Below are 7,258 nucleotides of genomic sequence, written 5' to 3'. Positions count from 1 at the left end.
GAAATTCGAAAATTTTGTCAAATTGGAGTATGAAAAAACCCATAAATTTCTCTATTTTTTTCAAAATTTTCATTCGATATTTCCACACTATTTTTAATTTGCGATTCTCCAACTTTGTTTATGAGACCTTTTTTCGGTGAATTTACAATATTTCCTTTCATAACCAATACATTAATGTGTACATTGACTGAGAATGAGAACTAAAAAATATTTTTACGAATTATTTGCTCGTTTCTTATTTCAGGCTAGAAATGCTCTTCAAAAGTTGCGCCCATTCTCGCGAAATTATTTATGAAGATTCCCCTTTATAGTACCCGTTTTTTTTCAATGCCATCTGTCGGTGTCCCCGCCGAAGTTCGTCCTCATTGGAGCTATTTTGAGTTCGACTTACGGCGTTCGATTTTTTTCAATTCGAGTTTTACCCTTCGTATCTTTTATGAATAGAAAAAAAAAGAGGATTATCAAACGATGAATTATATACGACAGAAGAAAATAATATGCAAAATGACCATCCGGAAGTGTATTGCTAATTTATTAGCAAAAATAACCATACTATGTGTACTATGGACAAAAAAGCAATTTCCCAAACACCCGAAACATATTTTTGACTGACTGCATGTGTGACAAATATAACAATAAGCAAAAATAACAATACTATATGATGATAAACGTAATTTCCCACTTGCTTCATTCCATTCTTGGCTTTCAAGTTATCCAATTATCAATCATCATTCGAACAATTTTTCATTTCACATAGAGAATCTGATTTGTAATTTACGCGGGTTTTCTTGAACAGTGCCGTCGCGGCCGCATTGCTCATTCTCATGAAAGTTCACATGAGAATGCGTCCTTCATGCGCCGCCATGATACTTTTTACATGTTCTCCGCCATGGCAGTTTCCAATGCATGCTTTTTTTATAAAGGAAACACCGGTCAAATTAATTGTGGTTGATTCGTTCTCCTCGGTGGTCAGTCGCAGTAAGAAAGATCCTATTTCACCCCCAGGTACTTAGCCGCAATAGGTCACTAATTAGAAAAACGACCGCATGTACTCGATTGTACATCGTTAGTACATGATTGTACAGTGATTTTTTTTGTTTGTACACCCACCAATTAATTTAAAAAAATTAATGAAGTTTTGGCATGATTCTAGCCGACAAAAATTTCAAACTGTTCAATCAGCTCAAGTTAGGGGTCTATCTCAAAGGAAATCGTTTGTACATTACGAATTTGATATTATTATCGTTTGTACAATCATCATTTATTAGTTAAAGCTGCGGTAAGTAATCATTGTCAACCCCCCCCTCGCCCAGCAGATCATTGGTAGTTCCTACGTTATCGACATTAATATTTACATACACTCTGGTCCGTTGTTTATATCGTTGTCCATATTATTATTCCATTATTTATCCCAATAAATGAACATTGAATGCTTCGAAGTTACAGTTTATTAAGCATCAATGGGTACATTCGTTTTTTTTTCGAGCACGGAGGAATACTTGTGTGCAGTGTTCTATCACCTTGCATTCTGACAGGTAGAAAGGGTTATGGTTGATTACAATCATTAGCAAAAAATTTACTAATGATTTGCACCAGGAGAAGGTCCGCCGATGTTGGCACATGCCGAGTGATTTCTCTCTTCGAGGGAGAAATTGGCAGTAAGTAAAATTGATTTTATTCCAAATTCAATCATTCATTCTCTTAATTTTTTTTACAGTCGATTCCTTGTAAAAATTTCGTATAAATAAATGACATTAAATTTCTCATGCGCAAATTTTATATTTTCATTCAGTTACTTTCATTTGATTGATTCATTTTCCCTTTTGGAAGGCAAAATTCAATTTCACCGTTTATTAAGGGAAACTTGAATAAAACCTCAGACAAAATTCGTTTTTTTTCCAAGACTTGATCAGTAATGGCTGAATACCTTGCTCCCAAAAAATAAAAAAATTCTCTTAGACTCATCTCCCCGGCACCCATCTCACTAGGAGATTTTTCCACCGGAAGGACCTTCTAATGAACATCATGATTCTTTCATTTTTATGAATCTTTCAGATCAGATTAAAGTCAGAAGACCGACGAAGATGATTCATAAACATGCCCAATTCTTCGCAGTCAGGCCGGAGATGTTGAAGTCTGGGTGGCTGAAAGATATTCCGGAGCACTTGCTGGGATTTGAGAAGCAGCTTGGAAGGCTGGAGATGTTCTTGTCCGCAAAAATACCATCTTGGAGGGCTCATCAGTCTTGACTGATGCTGTGGTTGATCCCAGGATGTTCCTCGTGCAAACCGATGAGTACGAGGGAACGTCCTTTGGGACGATTTTTGGAGTTGTGGGGGCTCAGGGAAATTCATGTGGGCGTTGAAGTGCTCAGATGCTGTTGTCCAGGTGACACCGTATGGGAGGATAAAGGGGGGACTCGCTGGGAAGCTGGGGAGGCACTGCAGGTGGGTCATGGCCTGGAAAAACTCAATTGACTTTTTTTTTCTAGTAATTTTGAGGTTTTTTTTTACAATTCTCCATGGAATTCCGATTTTCATATACTTTCTCCTCCACAAGGATCCAACAGACCGAGTAGTCGCCCTCTCCGTCTTCGAGGCCTTCGCCAATGTCGAGAATATGACTCCAGAGATCCTGGAGATCCTCTTCAGCAAGTCTGGCGATATGAAACTCTCGAAACGCCTGCAAAGCCCCCAATCCCCTCCATCACAGGCTCCAAGCTATGGGGAAAACAACGAAGAGGTCGACTGCTCCGATCGAGAGTCCTCGCTGAATGATTCTGATGTGCCAGAATGTCTGAGAGAGTCGACTGGACCTCGTAGAGATACGGAGGACTCCCCATTTCTAATCCAGATCTCTCTGAATAACATCTCAGATAAAAAAATTCACGCACCAGCGAGACTGCAGCCGTTCAAACTTCTGGGGGCTCTGATAAACTGCCTCGAGGGAGAATTCTCTTCAAGTTTCATCTAATACTCTTCATCAAGGAGTTCCTGATAGAAAGAAAATCAAAATAAAATTTCAATAAAATAAAAAAAAAACAATTTTCAACAACTAATTTTGCCAATATCTCGTTAACTGTTGACTTCAGCGGAAAATTTCACTCTACATATTCTTCAGCAAATTCAATTTTCAAGAAGAAAGATAGTTTCATATTTTTCACTAAAACCATGCCTGAACGAGATATTCGAGTAAGTAATCCCAGTAGCATTATATTTGCCATAAAAAAGCTCAAAAACCATAACTTTCAACGACCCCTTCGCTGTGTCAAGAAATAATCAATAAAAAAATGAGAAGAAATAATGAATATTTGAAATAAAATCATTACACAAACTATTCTGAAATTTTATCATTTTTATTATTGATAATGAATAATAATTTTTTTTTATAAAATATATTTTTTTAATTTCAGGATAAACGAATTTCTGGCTTAAATGAGAGGTATCACAAGGGAAACTAGGCGCCCTGGATGAGAGAAACTTCTCCAAATCTCAAAAATTATGTCATTTGTTAGAGAGATACAATACATTTCTACTTTTATCATTTTTTTTTCACAAAATATGAGAGAAATAAAGTGTTTATTAGAACTGATGCTTTGCTTCTATCTTTGACATTGAATTGAAAATTCCATGTGTTTTTAATATTTCAATTATTCTTAAGGTAAAGTGAACCCGATCATCAATTTATCTTGCAATAAACTCCATGAACTATTACTCCAAAGCTCTGCAACATTTTTTAAAATGAGTCATGAAAAAAACATTGATTAATTGAAAAGAATAATTATCATAGATGTCATTCATTAGGAAGATTGTGTACACGTATTAGAAATAATCCTACCGGACAATAATTGTTATAAAAAATGTTATTCTTACGTATAACACGTACACTGTACATTTGCACTCTAATTATACCACGTAATGATTGCATACACGCCTCTGCTTCAATAACTAAATCTAGTTTGTCTATAACTATGTGAATTTGTTCACAGATAACAGTTTCAAATAGAAATTAGTTTTCAATTACTTGATGTGCTAAAATACATTTTCGTAATCATACAGAAAAAAGTGATTTTTTTTTTCATTCCTCCTAATAATTTCTTGATTATTACGACTGAAGACTACAATTCATCTGGATTGATCAAAAACAGTGCGCATTCAGGTCGAATTGTTGGATTTCCTCTGACAGGTTGCACTTTGCTGAGTAGTCCATTATGGCATTCCCATTTGCCAGTACGACGACGACAATAGGCTACGAAGTGATCGTACTTCTGATCATATGCGACGAGTCCAGATAATCTGATGGAATAATTGTATATTGTTATTTTTAATCGTCTGAATTCCAAGATATATTTAAATCAGGTTTGAATTCAAGTCAACGGAATAAATACTGAGACGTACAAGAGAGAATCTTGGAGAAGTTCGTAATCAATATAAATTCAAATAAATTACAGAAAATTTATCATGATCATTCAGAGAGGACTCTAGACCGAAGCAGTTGACCTCTTCATTGTTTTCTCCATCGCTTGGGGTTTGTGATGGGGGCGTTTCGAGAGGTTTGTATCGTCAGACTTTCTGAAGAGGATGTCCAGAACGTCTGGAGTCATATTCTCGACATTGGCGGAGGCCTCGAAGACGGAGAGGGCGACTACTCGGTCTGTTGGATCCTTGTGGAGTAGAAAGTATATGAAAATCGTAATTCCATGGAGAATTGTAAAAAAAACCTCAAAATTACTAGAAAAAAAAAGTTAATTGAGTTTTTCCAGGCCATGACCTACCTGCAGTGCCTCCTCAGCTTCCCAGCGAGTTCCCCCTTCATCCTCCCATACGGTGTCACCTGGACAACAGCAGCTGAGCACTTCAACGCCTGCGTGATGACTGCCAAGTTGCCCTCCTCACTCAGCACCAGCCCCAGCCACAGCCCCACATGAATTTCCCTGAGCCCCCACAACTCCAAAAATCGTCCCAAAGGACGGTCCCTCGGACTCATCGGTTTGCACGAGGAACATCCTGGGATCGACCACAGCATCAGTCAAGACTGATGAGCCCTCCAAGATGGTATTTTTGCGGACAAGAACATCTCCAGCCTTCCAAGCTGCTTCTCAAATCCCAGCAAGTGCTCCGGAATATCTTTCAGCCACCCAGACTTCAACATCTCCGGCCTGACTGCGAAGAATTGGGCATGTTTATGAATCATCTTCGTCGGTCTTCTGACTTTAATCTGATCTGAAAGATTCATAAAAATGAAAGAATCATGATGTTCATTAGAAGGTCCTTCCGGTGGAAAAATCTCCTAGTGAGATGGGTGCCGGGGAGATGAGTCTAAGAGAATTTTTTTATTTTTTGGGAGCAAGGTATTCAGCCATTACTGATCAAGTCTTGGAAAAAAAACGAATTTTGTCTGAGGTTTTATTCAAGTTTCCCTTAATAAACGGTGAAATTGAATTTTGCCTTCCAAAAGGGAAAATGAATCAATCAAATGAAAGTAACTGAATGAAAATATAAAATTTGCGCATGAGAAATTTAATGTCATTTATTTATACGAAATTTTTACAAGGAATCGACTGTAAAAAAATTAAGAGAATGAATGATTGAATTTGGAATAAAATCAATTTTACTTACTGCCAATTTCTCCCTCGAAGAGAGAAATCACTCGGCATGTGCCAACATCGGCGGACCTTCTCCTGGTGCAAATCATTAGTAAATTTTTTGCTAATGATTGTAATCAACCATAACCCTTTCTACCTGTCAGAATGCAAGGTGATAGAACACTGCACACAAGTATTCCTCCGTGCTCGAAAAAAAAACGAATGTACCCATTGATGCTTAATAAACTGTAACTTCGAAGCATTCAATGTTCATTTATTGGGATAAATAATGGAATAATAATATGGACAACGATATAAACAACGGACCAGAGTGTATGTAAATATTAATGTCGATAACGTAGGAACTACCAATGATCTGCTGGGCGAGGGGGGGGTTGACAATGATTACTTACCGCAGCTTTAACTAATAAATGATGATTGTACAAACGATAATAATATCAAATTCGTAATGTACAAACGATTTCCTTTGAGATAGACCCCTAACTTGAGCTGATTGAACAGTTTGAAATTTTTGTCGGCTAGAATCATGCCAAAACTTCATTAATTTTTTTAAATTAATTGGTGGGTGTACAAACAAAAAAAATCACTGTACAATCATGTACTAACGATGTACAATCGAGTACATGAGGTCGTTTTTCTAATTAGTGACCTATTCCGGCTAAGTACCTGGGGGTCAATCTCCCCTATTATCTCTGATTGGAACAATGAAGTTTCCTATCTTCAGCATTACTACCGCCAATCACTGATGTAAACCATCACAGTTGTGGCGTTTTAACATTTTTTTGAATATCAATGATAAAAATTATTACTATTTTCTACTGGAATGATATAGTTTAATTATGCTACACATTTTATATAATTATTAATTTGTGTGAGAACTAATGACTCCCTTTGAAAAAGTATGCGTGCGCCATCTAACATGACATTTGGATAATTCCCGGACCGTCATGACACTTGCCATTCCATTCGACCAATCAGAATGTTCAGTGCCCATGGACCTCCGCCATGACACTTTTCACCTCACGGATCTTTTATATAGGGATGCTACCGTATTGAAAGCTACCATATTGAGAACCCCTTTCCGGTTACCGACAAATTTAGACTCGGGCCCTACCATACCAACAGTTCCGTACGCTCCATCGTAGTCTATGCGCCACCGCTACGAATTTTGCTGTTGAAACTTTACATTGGCCCTGCTGATCTCCCCTATAATCTCTGTCGCGAATTATATAATTTTGAAATTTATTCTTTATTTCTTGTTCCTAATGTTTGTTCTCAATTTCCTGTTCTTTTTGATTGTGCGCCGACCCTGAGGCCCATGAGCAGTGCACAATGACACTTGCGGTGGCCGCCATGAAAGTGCTCTCTAGGATATATATTGGGGCCGCTAATTACCGATGGCGGCGCTCGTTTTCACCAATATGGACGATTTTAGGGTTCCCATATACACGCCAACACAAGCCCAAATGCGGTTGAATACTGTCTGTGTGCAGCCCAATATCCGCCATTCATAGGTGGCGTTTTGATATTTAGCGTTTCCAATAATCGAACTTCAATGTATGAGAAATCTTAATCCAAGAGCCCGCGACTTTTAAGGGTATTATAGCGGGGTCCATAGCTGAAAAAAAAGCAGAGAATTCAATGAAAATTGTT

The 7,258-nt window shown here is 37.7% G+C and overlaps 2 long non-coding RNA genes across 4 annotated transcripts; one reads left to right on the top strand and one right to left on the bottom strand.

Annotated features, from left to right (window-relative positions):
• Positions 1 to 797: 797 nt before the first annotated feature.
• Positions 798 to 3,591, top strand: LOC107048536. Of its 2 annotated transcripts, XR_001461690.2 has the most exons (5): positions 798 to 1,005; positions 1,154 to 1,658; positions 2,056 to 2,447; positions 2,560 to 3,191; positions 3,413 to 3,591. It is a non-coding gene; the product is annotated as an uncharacterized LOC107048536 (long non-coding RNA). The 2 variants fall into 2 exon arrangements; XR_001461689.1 differs by lacking the exon at positions 798 to 1,005 and having other exon boundaries at positions 1,033 to 1,658.
• Positions 3,592 to 3,767: 176 nt separating this feature from the next.
• LOC107048535 lies at positions 3,768 to 6,295 on the bottom strand. 2 transcript variants are annotated; one of them, XR_001461687.2, is made up of 4 exons: positions 5,619 to 6,295; positions 4,775 to 5,222; positions 4,398 to 4,663; positions 3,768 to 4,295 (listed from the first exon to the last, which is right to left on the bottom strand). It is a non-coding gene; the product is annotated as an uncharacterized LOC107048535 (long non-coding RNA). The 2 variants fall into 2 exon arrangements; XR_001461688.2 differs by having other exon boundaries at positions 4,449 to 4,663.
• Positions 6,296 to 7,258: the final 963 nt, after the last annotated feature.

Source organism: Diachasma alloeum, unplaced genomic scaffold, assembly GCF_001412515.2.
Source record: "Diachasma alloeum isolate Michigan unplaced genomic scaffold, Dall2.0 Dall_scaffold_00194, whole genome shotgun sequence".
Classification (NCBI taxonomy): Eukaryota; Metazoa; Arthropoda; class Insecta; order Hymenoptera; family Braconidae; genus Diachasma; species Diachasma alloeum.
Note: the sequence above shows the minus strand (reverse complement) of the source record. Positions and strands in the feature narration are given on the sequence as shown.